We start from the raw sequence: 13,987 nt of genomic DNA, 5'->3' as shown, positions 1-13,987 counted from the left end.
TATCTAATTAATCGATTCATCGTAAAAACTAATGACAGACTAATCGACTTGCAAAATAATTGTTAGTTGCTGCCTTAATTTTAGCGTAACATTATAAACGCATTTCTTACTAAATACATGTGAAGTAGAGATAACAGCCAACCAAACAAACATGTTAATCAGGTAAACTATATTAAAATCCATGTGGCATCATTTGTGAGCTCCTAAAGAGATCACAGAATCCAATTACCGTACTCCTACTGAAAAAAACAAAACAAAAAAACCTTCACCTGAAGCCCTGAAGGTTCGGACACTTCTCTCTCTACCTGTGCTGCAACATCACTGCTCATTGATTGAGTTCCCTAAATCCAGCAATATCAAATACAAATTGATATTTATATTGTATATAAATAAAAAAGTTGCTCCTTATTTTGTAATTAAAATCATTTAGACGTCAGCTGAAGCACTGAAGCGCCAGCTGCTTCACCTACAAGCTGCCCTGCATTATTATTACTGAATATCTGTGTTTCCTAAAATCATATAATGTATAAAAGTAAGTTTTTAATATAAAAGGATTAAATGAAACAATCTTTTATATCATCCTATTTTACTTACTGACTGTTAAAATAGCTCCTTATATCTATTTTCTTATCTACAAAGCACAAAACTAAGAATGAGCCTAAATTTATTCAAATATAAAATCCTGTTTAAGTATTATAAAAGACAATATAACACTATCTTATCTGTAATGTAATTATATCCAAAATAAAGAGCCAGAATCAAGCATTATTTACCAGACATTAATGTTTGTACTAATTTACTTATAGACTGGGAGGAAATCTATGTAAGATAAAGTCAATGTTAATAGTGTTCCTCTGTTTGTTCTTGTCTTTATCCTATTTCTAGACTAGGAGTATAAATAGTCAATAAAATAGAACTATTATTATGTGGAACCCTAATTATGCTTCTTAAACAAAAAATAGCAGATGTTTAGGCGCCATCTCTTGTTGTTATACTTTATAAAAAGAAATAACACCCGCTAATAATTATACCTGAACTTCAAAGAGTCATAAAAAAATGAAAACAGTTATAGCAACTAAATATCGGTAAAAAGGAAACCCTCACATTTTCTTTTTTAGGTGGCTGTGGCTAAGAATCAGAAATGTTGATGCTTACAGCCTTTATTTGCCCATTTTTCCAGCAGTCTTCAGAACTCCTGGCTGACTCAGAATATTTAGTTTTATAAAATAAAGGTTGCATTTTTATATTCAGTATTTAGATATTCAGTTTTTTTAATTGGGACTAGTTTCGTAGCCTAATATTAATTGTAGTAACCGCGGTATTCTAGTGTGAATACATCTTCAAATTTGTGCTCCAAGCACACGCGGACTAGAAAACTATCAGAAAGAGAGAAGGCGGAACTTAAGGCAGAACAACCAATGAGAGTGGAGTTAAACAGCGCAGCACAGTGAGGTGAGCTGCTAAAGGGACAGGAGAAACAGGCAGGCGCTAGGAAGGAGCTGCAGCTGCAGCTACAAGGCAGGCAGCTGCGAGAGGAAAAGAAGCGACTTCTGCAGCAAAAAATATTTATAATTTTAAATTATAAACATGTTGCTCACATCAAATTATTGGTAGGGACAATTGGGTCGGTTCCAAATTTTGGTAGGGACATGTCCCTATGGTCCCTATGCAAACCTACGCCCATGCTTTCCACTAATTGAAATTTCTTCAAATGCACATTAACATGAATTCAACACACTGTAGTAAACAGATAAATATAGGCAGAAGATGTATTTCAGTCATCAATGCAAACATTCAGCAACACACAGGAGATGGGCACCGTTTAGTTCCCATTAACGAGGAATCAGATTGAATCAGAAATACTTCAATAATCCAAGGTTGAAATTACTTACGTTACATGACTCCATCTGTAATACAGTGACTATAGGACCAATTTGTTATAACACTGTTTCATCGATATATATAAAATTAGCGGGTCCCCACTCCATCTCACCATATTTTGATTCCTACTTGAAATTGTAAATATTTTTGTTGTTAAAAAAAAAAAAAAAGCATTAGAACCTCACAAAAAAAATATCACATTGGCTCTGTTCGAAAACCTGGGCTGCATCCTCCAAGTACGCGGTCCACCTAGACTGGATCCTTCGAAGTCCATGAAAATAAGGAGACCGGAAGTGTTTTGGCTGTGAATTCGAACAGGTCTACCTTTCGGCGGGTTTTACCGCCGTATGCTCTTTTGCTTAGCAACCGTGACAGTTGACACACAAAGCAGGAAAAGAATGAAAACCTAAGTTTTCAAAACTGTTTGTTTATTTATTTATTTATTTTATTATATAGTGAACAAAGACTACAAAGGTGCCAACCACCGGGAGCAGGAACAAATAAAATCAAATGTAATGATAGAAACCTTAGTCAGTTAAATAATCTGCTGCTGTCATTTTGCACATCTCTCATGTTGCTTCTATTTTCAAATATCCATTACTTAAAAAATGTCCATAGCTGCATATTGGTTATTTATTCTCCAGTTTTATATTGTTAAAACACTTCTCAGCATTTTATTGTTTATATTTTAACTCTTCCCAATAGGGCTTGGGATCCGCGTTGCATTGTGGGACGTGGCGGCCATGTTGATGGCTACGCGAACGTAAACATAGCTCTCATACAACGTTGTTGTTGAACGAAGAGACGTAGAAGTAGAGAGAAAAATGTTAAAATCCTGAAAAGGATCTGGAATTTACAAGGACACATTAAATAGAGAAGTCAGGGACCGGTATGTTGACAAAATCAGCATTATTAATAAATTTGGATCCATATGATGTTCCAAACAATGAGTGGAGCACCGATGAGTTAGCGCCTATACTTCAACACAGTTCTGAAACTACAAGTCCTTGGAGTCTCATGTGCAGTTCACGAATGGATGGGTTCAGGAGCTGCAGATCGTAAAGCCAGCAAACAGTGTGAACACAGTAATCCGTAATAATACAAAGGTAAGCTGTGCTCAGACGGGCTCTGGAACCTGCTAGTTTAGTCAGAGGAGAAACCAGGGGGGAGATGTCCGCCACTTGGGGTCGTTGCCGCTTCAGATCACAGAGTGCGGGGGAGCCAGCGGCAGCCGTCACGGATCAAGCAACAGTACTGTATACGTATGGGATAATCCAAATTCAAAATCCAGTCCAGAACAATTTCATAAACCAGGTGATCCGAGAGCTGAAGAGGTATCCAGGGAGAATCCAGGCCAAGTCAGTAAAAGAGTCCAAGTTCAATAGCCAGCAAAATCCAGGCAGTCAGACCAAAAATCAAACTGAGCAGAACAGACAGGGAAAAAGGCAAAAATCGAAAATACTTGGGTAAAAAACTGATCATAATTTAACAACACAGAAAACTTAGATCGCTAGAGTTACCCACTCCGAGACAGATTGAATAATCTGGCACTGATGGCAGGAGAGCAAACAGCATAAATAGCTGCTGAGACCATGTGAATCAGAATGGCAGTAATCAGCCGCAGGGCCAATTAGGCTGGTGAACAGGAGCAGAGGAAAAGGCCAACCATCAGTGCCAGGATTATGACAGGTTGGTTAGAAAGTTAGATAATTTATAATATGGCCATTTGTTTGTTTTCTATTTGTCTTATCTGTTGGAAGCCAAGTAACTGGTGGCAATCCCACAAGCCATAAGAATGCGCTACTAGCAGCGTTCTGCAGGATGCATGGCCTCAGTAGATCTTTTCCCCCTCTCAGCCCCCCCATGTGATGTATTGTGATGAACTGTTTGTACTGAAACTGAAATTTAGATTTCAATGTAAATTGTAGTTTCAATAAAGATGATTGATTGTTGTCTGTAGTTTGTGGATTGTGTGATTATATGTTGTCCATTTGTGAAATGATAATTTAATTATTTTTATCTTTAGAAAATAGAGGTAAGCAAATATTTAAGGATGAACTATAAAACAGACAATTTCTAGTTTATGTGGCTCATTCTTTCGCATAATCTTTTTTCAAAACAAAGCAGGGAGTTAAATGTTTTAAAAGTTAATGCACAGCTGTTTAAATTAGTAATAAAGGGGATTGATATGAGGTTCTGATATCACAACAAATAAATGTTAATGAAACAGAATAAAGAAATTAACAGATTTTGTTTGACAATAATTGGGCATTTCTTCAAATAAGCAAGGAACTGTGTCATTATTTAAAAGCTAAAGTTAAAGTACACTGCGGTTTTCGGGGCGATTTTCCAGTCATGCGAGAATCTTTTGATCGAGCCCACTTTCAGCCTGATCGTGAGTCGTTCAGTGTACAGGGGGTAATGAAGAGCGATCAGCCTCCCGATCAGGAATTGTGAGGTCGTGAGATTTTCTCCTGACCGTCATGGGCAAATCGCTCAGTGCGCATGCACAAACAAGGATTCTTCTTTTTCTTCCTCTGCTCAGATGTAAACACAGCAACATGGCAGGGATGTAATGAGTAAAATGCAGTTTGGTCTGTAAAATTGACAGACCTTATTAGCAATGTTTGCTCAGCCGTGTCGTTTTTTTGAAAAACGTTGTCGCCTTTTTTTTGTTTAGGGCTTTCAGCACAAAATTGCACAAATTGCCAAGGCAGCACGTTTCACTATAGTGAGCTATATCCCCCTTCTTTTTTTTGGCTTCCGGATAAACGAGTCAGAGCAGCTCTATCTCACTGTGGAACTGAGTCCGACATGGTTTTTAGTCGTTCAGTGTGAGCAGGTCGATCGCATCAGAGCATCAGGCCGAACATAAATCGTGAGCTGTGAACTCGTACAGTGTGAGCAGCAGCCCCGCTTTAATCTTAATTCTTTAAGGTTTAGTTCTAAGTTTCCAAGGAAAAGTAAATCTATATGTGCGTAGAGCAAAGTAATTTGTATAAAAATAAATAGGCTAATTTAATTTTCTTTTAAATTACAGCGTATTCATTAAGACGTAAATGTATCTTAAGTTGATCTGGAATAAATATGCAATTTATTTAACATAGTTATTTGTTAATATTTATACAGTGTTCCAATGACTCAATTGGAAATAATATTACTTAATAATAACATTGATAGTAGTGACTAAAGTGACAGAGGATATAGATAACAGGAGGTGGAGGCTTTAAAATTAACAATACTTAATAAACCCATAGCTTGGATATATCTGGAGCTTAAACTGACTAAAAGTATATGTTGTAGTTTCTTCCAGAACATATATTAAGTGTTAATTGTTCTGATGAAGAAAAGGACGAGAAGAAGATAAAACAAGAGAAAAACAACAAACCTAAACTCATACGGATCAATATGGATGCTGGTTATTTTTCCATCTGGAACAGTTCATGTGGAATTTGGGTTGATAAGAGCAGAATAAACCTAAACAACCTACTAACCACCTTAATAAAATACAAAATTATAATTAAACCAGTAAAGTGAATAAATAGGTGTATAAAATGCCTGTCTAAAGGAAAGTTATCTACGGTATTTAGGTCATTCTTAGCAGCAGACGACAGAAACGACTGCTAGACTGCTGGATGAAGTTTGAACACCTAAGCCTGACTTGTGTCTGTGTTTAGAAAATCCATCATTTTAGATGTTTGTTAATGCTTCAGCTTATTGCATCCCTGAAGATGCTGTTAACCAGGTTGTTTTGGTGTTTGTTCTCTTCATGAAACTCTTGTTTTGCCAAAAACCTTCTAAGCCTAAACCTTGAACAGAAGCCTGTAAGTTTGCCGAAGGAAAAGCTGTGATTATTGTACTGCTTTTGGTCGTGGGTTTTGATTTTGCATCACCTTCAAAACATGTTTAATTCTTAAAATCAAATGGATAGCCAGTTTTCTTTTTCCACACACATTATGTCTCATGAAAGCAACAGAGAATGCTGCCGCAAAGCTTGCAACTTCAGTGTCTACTCTGTTCACAGCGCTGCAGTCCACTGACATACACAGTCCTTCCTCCTCTGCTAAGGAGAAGTTTGTGTTTGGACTTCTGCAGATGCAAAAGTGATTAAGAGTAAAGAACAGTAAGGAAGTCAATGTACTGGGTAAGTTTGGAATTATGGAATAATTCAATGGTTTGTGACAAAGTTCAAATTTTAATCTAAAGATCTAAAAAATCTTTAGAGACTGCTTTACAGACAGACCAAGGTGCCTGGAGACCTTCATGGAGGACCATCTCAGCCATCCTTCAGCAGGAGAAGGTGTGGCTCACTTTCAAAAGAAAGTGGTCAGAGCTCATCTGACCTCATCAGGAAGGAACCAGGAAGAGCTTCAACAAAACAAATCAGAATAAAGGGGCAGAATAATCCCCTCAGATTATTTTAATGAAAGGCGGATATTTTTTTAGCATCTGAGCATTTGGTGTTAGTTTCTCAATACAAAAGAAAGTCCAAGTGTTCGATGACCACCTGATGGCTGATGGTAAATATTGACAGAGGTTTCTGGATTAGAGAATGAACTCTGATGATGGGGTCATCTCAGCTACCATTGGAGAAGGGGAGCGCTGATATCAAACCTCCTGCCTTGTCAGATGTGTGCTTTGACTGACCCTGATTTGAAGAGCTGAACTTTTATCAGTGTGAAACATCTTTGTGTTATGATTTTAACAATTTGCATTAAGATTTATCTTTTTTTTTCTCATAATGAGGTTGTTGCATTTAGGAGCTCAGGTTAATCATTTGACCTACGTTTTGTAGACATGAAGGAGTTCGACTGATATTACCTTTTCTAATCAGGGAACTAAAAGTGGTAACTGATAATGATAAGAACTAATAATTAAAATTAAGAAATAGATCTTTTACCATAAAACTTGTCTTCATGGGGAACAACAGTTAAATGTTTTTGCCAACTAAGATTTGATTCCAGGGCTCTATTTCATTTAACATTGTCCACTGGCTTTACTGCAGGTTTGCATTTATATATATATATATATATATATATATATATATATATATATATATATATATATATATATATATATATATATATATATATATATATATATATATATATATATATAAATAAAATAGTTTATATATATTAACTATTTTCTCACCCCCCGTGGGGTGTTATGTGTCATCATCCTCAGATGACACATAACACCCCATGAGGATGACACTTACCACCGTATGTGTTGTCCTCTACCAGAGGTCTGGGAGTTTGAGGGTTCCGCTTAGTATCTTAGCTGTTCCTAGGACTGCATTCTTCTGGACAGAGACCTCTGATGTTTTACCTGGAATCTGCTGTAGCCACTCTCCCGGTTTGGGGGTCACAGCCCCCAGTGCTCCAATTACCACTGGCACCACTGCTGCTCTTACTTTCTATATCTACATTGTACTGAGTGCCTGTTCTTGTGCTGCAATGATTAGTGCCTCTGTGCTGTCCTTCAGTCCAGCCTTTTCCAGCCACTGGTAGGATTTTTTTATATCAGCCACCTCTTCTATTTGTCTGTGGTACACGCCGTGCAGCACCTCCATGATGGTTCTTCTTCCTCTTTCTTGTCCTCACTTCCGGTTTTCTCCTGCCTGAGGTATTCGCCAAGGCATTTGTCTTTGGGGGCCATCTTTCTGATGTACTCCTGGATCTTAGTTGTTTCATCCTGGACAGTGGTCTTGACACTCACTAGTCCTCGGCCTCCCTCGCTACGCTTGGTATACAGTCTCAGAGTGCTGGATTTGGGGTAAAACCCTCAATGCATTGTGAGGAGCTTTCTCGTCTTGATGTCAGTAGCCTCTATCTCCTCCTTTGGCCAGTTTATTATACCAGCGGGGTATTCGATGACTGGCAGGGCATATGTAACCTGACAACAGCCAGATGCATGTCTCGCTCCGCCTAGCTCCACTCACATACATCTGGGAACCCGCCATAGGAATTGCCTTTACTGAAGGCTGGGCCTTATCAAAACTCCTTGCATATGATTGGATAAGCCACTTGTCTGTCATCTTTATTGACGTGCTATTTCAACCACTCACACCGAAGCTAACCTGTGACGCTGTGAGAGGAGGAGCCATTTGGTAGATCAAGCTCTTGCCAAATCCGGTCGGGAGAAGGGCGAAAACATCGTTTCCACCAACAAAAGCCTTCAAAGCCGTTCTCTGATGTTCTTTTAATGAAACAATATCAGATAGATTGGACAACACAGAAGAAATAGCAGCATCAATGCTACCGCTTGCTTCCTCGATGCGAGCCGCCATTGTTGTTGGAATCTCACGGTCGCTTCTCCACTCCAGGACACACCCACCCTGCGTCCTGATTGGACAGACCATAAATTCGGTTGGGGAAATCACTTTCAATGAGCGGGTTCCCACCATAAACAGGCCTTAATATGTAGCGGGAAAAACACCCAATCTGGCAACACCAGCTACCAGTGTCGTAGCCTACTAGAGACTGACATTTTTTCGGGAATCCCACGGGTCACGGGATTCCCGTGGGATTCCCGTGGGATGGGAGTCAGTATTAGTAACGATCATGGGATTGGGACGGTACAGGATTAAACATTAACGGGAGCAGACGGGAGCGGGAGCAAACCAATAGTAACTTCCGCTCTGAGTTTTTCACCCGCGCTCAAAAACAACAAGAATGGGAGTGGTGCGGGAGCGGGAGTCATTCTGAATGGGAGCGGGATGGGAGTGGGAGTAATTTCACCAGGAGTGGGACGGGACAGGATTTAGATTTCTACTCTGGCCCGGGATCGGGACGGGACACCATTTTTTTCTCTGGGAGTGGGACAGGACAGGAGTGAAAATCCACTCCCGTGTCAGTCTCTATAGCCTACAGCCGCGTGCGTCATCAAAACAAAATGCAGCGTGGAAGCCACAGCAGCATGGAGACGACTGTGGATGCGACAAAGCAGCAGTATGATCACTTAAAACAGTTTTATGACCAGGTGCTCGGTGAGGATGATGGCAACAATCTTACATTTCTCTGCAAACTTTGCCCGCCGGATTTCAGTAAAAAAATCTGCACTTAAACCTGCCTGGTATAATTTTCCAGGATTGCTTTTAGACAGCTAGGAAATAAATGTTCTTCTTCTATTAAGAAAACAAAATCTGATTTTTATCTGTCAGCCACTACTAATAACTTTAATGACCCCAGAAAATTCTGGAAGGCTATAAAATTACTTTCTTATAACAAAGATAGTATTAATGTTCCTTCTTCTATTATGAAAGAGTCTGTAGTAGTTTATGACAAGCTAGAGATATTGAATCATTTTAATGAACATTTTATTCAGTCGGGTTCTTAGTTTGACACTGTTTGTCCTTATGCTGTGACACCCTGTGGAGATGTGCCAGTCACTACGGGTGTCTTCAATCTCGTTCCATTTTCAGTGGCTGACGTTCAAAAAACCCTAAAAGGACTGGCTCCAGAAAACCCCCCAGGACCTGATCTTATAGAGCCCTATTTCTTAAAAATAGCTGCTGATTGTGTAGCACAGCCTCTAACGTACCTTTTAACCTTACTTTAAAGAGCAACACTATTCCCAAAATCTGGAAATCTGCATTTGTTTGTCCATTACTGAAAGGGGGTGACCCGTCAAATTTAAATAATTATAGACCAATTTCTAATTTGTCTGTTTAGGCCAAAACGCTTCAATCCCTGGTGAGTGATCAGATGAAAGACTTCTTGCACGCCCAGGACATTTTATCCCCAGTTCAGTCAGGTTTTAGAAAAAAACATAGTACCACCACAGCTGCAATGAAGGTGATAAATGATATCTCTGTTGCTCGTGACAAGAAGCAGCACTGTGCATCCCTTTTTATTGATTTGTCAAAAGCGTTTGACACGGTTGATTATGATGTTTTAAAGATTAGGATTCTTAAATCTGGGTTTTCAAAAAAAACTGTCTCTTGGTTTTCAAACTATCTTAGTGACAGAACTCAGTGCATTAAGCATGATGGTGTTCAATCTGGTATTTTACCAATCTTTAAAAGGGTTCCACAAGGCTCTGTATTAGGCCCTCTTTTTTTTACTATTTATATAAATGATCTTATTCGGCATGTGTCTGATGCAACTTTTCATTTTTATGCAGATGATACAGTTATTTACTGCTGTGCACCTTCTCTTAAACAAGCAATTGCACACTTACAGAAAGCTTTTAATGTCGTCCAAAATACTTTGCTACAGTTGAAACTTGTGCTCAATGCAGACAAAACTAAATGTATGCTTTTCACAGACCTTCGGAACAGGCCACTGAATGTTCCTTCAGTGGTTACTCTTGATGGTCGTGAAATACAGATTGTTACAACTTATGGGTATCTTGGTATTGTCATTGATGACCACCTATCATTTAAGCCTCATGTTCACTGTCTAGTGAGAAAGTTGAGACTAAAATTGGGTTTTTACTTTCGAAATAAGCTGTGCTTTTTTTTATGTAAAAAAACGGTTGGTGGCATCCACTTTTTTAACTGTGCTGCACTATGGTGATATATTATATATGCATTCATCTGCTCAATGCCTGCAGATGATTGATGCAGCCTATCACGCATCATTGAGATTTATTACTAATTGTAAATCTCGCACCCATCACTGTGAGCTGTATTCTCGTGTAGGGTGGTCTGCGATGGCTACACGGAGGATTTGTCATTGGTATATATTTATATATAAGGCTATTCTTGGTGCGCTTCCATCTTATTTATGTTCACTTCTTATGAAAAAAAGTACTGGTCATTACTCTCTCCGTTCTCAGGCTGTTGTCTTGTTTTCTGTCCCACGTGTCAGTACTGAGCTGGGTAAAAAGTCCTTTGCTTATTCTGCTCCCTTTACATGGAATTTGCTGCAAAATAACTTGAAACTTAGTAAATTGGTTCCTTTGAATACTTCTAAGCTGAGAATGAGATGTTTTGAGTTGGCCTCCCTTACATGTCAATGTTTTAATTGAAATTTTATTGTAAGGGCATATTTGGCTTTTATGTGTGTCTTTGTACGTATGTAATGAGGTGATGTAATTTTGAGGCCTATCATGGCCAGGTCTCCCTGGCCAAGGAGATTTTTAATCTCAATGGGTATTACCCGGTTAAATAAAGGATAAATAAATAAAAAAATAATAAAAATTGAGTCGTAGGCTTTCTTATAGTCAGTCCAGGCAGTGCACAGATTTGTCTACCTGGTCTTACAGTCTGGAGTGACTGCTCTATCCACCAGTAGCTGGTTCTTGGCTCCTCTGGTGTTACTGCCTGTTCCCTTCTGGGAAGAGTGCATGTATTGAGCCATATGCGTACTCATCTTAGCCTCTATGATGCTTGACAGGAGCTTCCATGTGATACAGAGCCAAGTCATTGGCCAATAGTTGAATGGGATTGCTCCCTTCTGGTGATCCTTTACGATCAGAATTGTCCATCCTTGAGTTAACCATTCTGGGTGGGTCCCATCCATCAGCAGTTGGTTCATTAAGTGTGGTTAGTTTTATCAGCCAGTAGATGTGGATCATGTCAGGGCGTGGTGCTGTCAAGCTCTTCATACCTGCCGCTCTTTCTTGGACATCTGCCGTTGTAACAGTTACTGGTTGTTGTTCTGGGAGATTGCTGTGATCTGTTCTTAGATCCTCTAGCCACTGAGCATTGGTGTTGTGGGATGCCTCCTTCTCCCATATGTTCCTCCAGCACTGTTCAGTCTCAGCCCTGGGTGGATCGGATCTTGTATTATTACCCCGCCACTATGAGTACACTTTGGATGGGTTGTGGAGAACATCTGGTTTATTCTCCTGGCTTCTGCTTCTCCCTTGTAGGCTATCTCTTTAGGCGGGTGGCCAGGGTGGTGAGTCTTTGTTTGGCAGTTTCTAGAGCCTCAGGAAATGACAGCTTGTTGTACTTAGATAACCTCTTCCCTACACCTTTCTGTAGGTCTGAGAGCTGACTAACATCTCTTTGTGTTGCCTAGATCTTGGCCTCCAGCCTTCCCCTCCATGGGGGGTAATGCTCTTTGTGGCCTGTGGTGTTTATCGTAGGCGTAGATCAGCTCACTTACTCTTTGTAGATAGTATGTAGTGCTGCATTAACAACTTGTAGAAGACTTTCAGAGGGTACTCTGTCACTTAGCCTTGGCAGTCTTGGTCGTCGTACTAGTGGGTCCAGTTTGGTTATGATCTGCAGTCGTAGGTCAGCCGCCCTTACGTTTAGTGGGCTTGTTGTTGTTATTGGGGCTTGGGACCCAAAACCTGAGTGTTGGGATGATGATGATATCTCCCTATTGACCTGTTGTCCTGACTCCCCCTTGCCGTATGTCATATATATATATATATATATATATATATATATATATATATATATATATATATATATATATATATATATATATATATATATATATATATATATATATATATATACAGTGGGGCAAAAAAGTATTTAGTCAGCCACCAATAGTGCAAGTTCTCCCACTTAAAAAGATGAGAGAGGCCGGTAATTTACATCATAGATATACCTCAACTATAAGAGACAAAATGAGAAAAAAAAATCCAGAAAATCACATTGTCTGATTTTTAGAGAATTTATTTGCAAAATATGGTGGAAAATAAGTATTTGGTCAATAACAAAAGTTCATCTCAATACTTTGTTATATACCCTTTGTTGGCAATGACAGAGATCAAACGTTTTCTGTAAGTCTTCACAAGGTTTTCACACACATTTTGGCCCATTCCTCCATGCAGATCTCCTCTAGAGCAGTTATGTTCTGGGGCTGTCACTGGGCAACACGGACTTTCAACTCCCTCCAAAGATTTTCTATGGGGTTGAGATATGGAGACTGGCTAGGCCACTCCAGGACCTTGAAATGCTTCTTACGAAGCCACTCCTTCGTTACCCGGGCGGTGTGTTTGGGATCATTGTCATGCTGAAAGACCCAGCCACGTTTCATCTTCAATGCCCTTGCTGATGGAAGGAGGTTTTCACTCAAAATTTGACGATACATGGCCCCATTCATTCTTTTTTTCACACGGATCAGTCGTCCTGGTCCCTTAGCAGAAAAACAGCCCCAAAGCATGATGTTTCCACCCCCATGCTTCACTGTAGGTATGGTGTTCTTTGGATGCAACTCAGCATTCTCTCTCCTCCAAACACGACGAGTAGAGTTTTAACCAAAAAGTTCTATTTTGGTTTCATCTGACCATATGATATTCTCCCAGTCATCGTCTGGATCATCCAAATGCTCTCTAGCAAACTTGAGACGGGCCTTGACATGTACTGGCTTAAGCAGGGGGACACGTCTGGCACTGCAGGATTTGAGTCTCTGGCGGCGTAGTGTGTTACTGATGGTAGCCTTTGTTACTTTGGTCCCAGCTCTCTGCAGGTCATTCACTAGGTCCCCCCGTGTGGTTCTGGGATTTTTTCTCACCGTTCTTGTGATCATTTTGACCCCACAGGGTGAGATCTTGCGTGGAGCCCCAGATCGAGGAAGATTATCAGTGGTCTTGTATGTTTTCCATTTTCTAATAATTGATCCCATAGTTGATTTCTTCACACCAAGCTGTTTACCTATTGCAGATTCAGACTTCCCAGCCTGGTGCAGGTCTATAATTTTGTTTCGGGTGTCCTTTGACAGCTCTCTAGTTTTGGCCATGGTGGAGTTTAGAGTGTGACTGTTTGAGGTTGTGGACAGGTGTCTTTTATACTGATAACGGGTTCAAACAGGTGCCATTAATGAAGGTAACGAGTTGAGGACAGAGGAGCCTCTTACAGAAGAAGTTACAGGTCTGTGAGGGCCAGAAATCTTGCTTGTTTGTAACTGACCAAATACTTATTTTCCACCATATTTTGCAAATAAATTCTTTAAAAATCAGACAATGTGATTTTCTGGATTTTTTTTTCTCATTTTGTCTCTCATAGTTGAGGTATATCTATGATGAAAATTACCGGCCTCTCTCATCTTTTTAAGTGGGAGAACTTGCACTATTGGTGGCTGACTAAATACTTTTTTGCCCCACTGTTTATATAGATATACCTCATGCCTGAGGTATATATATATATATATATATATATATATATATATATATATATATATATATATATATATAT

This window comes from Cyprinodon tularosa, unplaced genomic scaffold (genome assembly GCF_016077235.1).
Source record: "Cyprinodon tularosa strain WSP-4 unplaced genomic scaffold, ASM1607723v1 ctg228, whole genome shotgun sequence".
NCBI classification, from domain to species: Eukaryota; Metazoa; Chordata; class Actinopteri; order Cyprinodontiformes; family Cyprinodontidae; genus Cyprinodon; species Cyprinodon tularosa.
The sequence above is the reverse complement of the archived record's forward strand: the minus strand, read 5'-3'. Positions refer to the sequence as shown.